The 1,314-nt window shown below is 39.3% G+C and overlaps 1 non-coding gene across 1 annotated transcript; it reads right to left on the bottom strand.

Moving 5' to 3' along the window:
- Positions 1 to 958: 958 nt before the first annotated feature.
- Positions 959 to 1,064, bottom strand: LOC145637437 (small nucleolar RNA R71). The gene has a single exon (XR_014114222.1). It is a non-coding gene; the product is annotated as a small nucleolar RNA R71 (small nucleolar RNA).
- Between the last annotated feature and the right edge of the window lie 250 nt (positions 1,065 to 1,314).

Raw genomic sequence — 1,314 nt, 5'->3', positions numbered from 1 at the left:
TATTCTAACCTGGGCCAAGTAAGTCCTCTTTTCTCTGACTCGTATTCAATTTGGTAGATGAGAGCAATGAATTTTGGACTTAAGCTTCACTGTATCATTGATTATCCCTCAGAGAATACCAGAGGAGAGAGAAATTAAGGGGATTCGAAGAGAGAGAAAGAAGATTAGAGGGAAAAAAAAAGAGGGAGGGTACATTTTAAAGTCACGTGACTGTCACGTGCGTAGTCAACGCCGGACTTAAAAAGTCAATGACCGGAATGTGACGTTAAGGTCCCTCTAGACAACAAAACAAACTTATAAGGTCCTTTTAGACCACTTTAAACATATAAGGTCCTTCCAGACAAATAAGTGAAGATATAAGTCCCTTCCAGACAAATTTTCCATTAGTTTGTAACGACCTAGTCTCGCCTTGGATCAAAAATGGCGCCGTTGCCGGGGAATGGCGTAGTTGTTTGCTATTGTTGTTGTGTCTATTTCACTTAAATTCGAAAATACAAAAAGTTTTTTCTCATTTGGCTATATTTGTAGCCGTGTTACTAATATTTTCCTTTGAGTTTGTGTGTGCGAGTTAACATGGGAGATATCCTGAGGGTTACATTGAAGTAATTGGGTACTCTAGGTGCATACAAGTATGAGAGCGGGATTTCTCCATTATTAATCCCGGATAGTGACTTTAAAATCAAACTAACAATGATAACTTTGATTGAAAGGAGGCAATATAGTGAAGGAGTGAATGAGAGCCCCCTAAATCATCTTAAGGAATTCGAGAAATATTGCAACACAATTAAGGTGAACGGGGTTGCTCAAGTATTCATAAGGCTTAAGCTCTTTCCTTTCTCTCTAATTAGAAGAGCTCAAGAGTTTCTAGACAAGGAAGTGAAGCCTAATTCTTTGAAGACATGGGATGAAGTCACCAAGGAATTCCTTTCCCGTTTCTTCCCTCAAAAGAAAATGGCGGAGGCAAGAGCTTTGATTCATGGTTTCAATCAAAAATCTAGTGAAAGCCTTTATGAAGCATGGGAGAGATACAATGAGTAACAACGTGAGTGTCCTCACAATGGAATCCCCACTTCCCTAATCATTCAAAAATTTTATGGCGGTTTGAGTCCTCAATGGAGGGCAAGTCTTGATGCTGGAGCTAAAGGCCCAATCATGAATAAGACCGAGGAAGAGGTTGTAGGTATCATTGAGGATGTAGTTAGAAATTACATGGAATGGCAAGATGGTGACAAGGAGTCGATAAACAAGTGTAGTACAATGGGATGCTCAATGGAACAACTCAATGTTATCAATAATTTGTCGACTCAAATTTCG

This window comes from Chenopodium album, chromosome 6, assembly GCF_948465745.1.
Source record: "Chenopodium album chromosome 6, dcCheAlbu1.1, whole genome shotgun sequence".
NCBI lineage: Eukaryota > Viridiplantae > Streptophyta > Magnoliopsida > Caryophyllales > Amaranthaceae > Chenopodium > Chenopodium album.
This window is presented reverse-complemented; position numbering and strand designations above follow the sequence as displayed.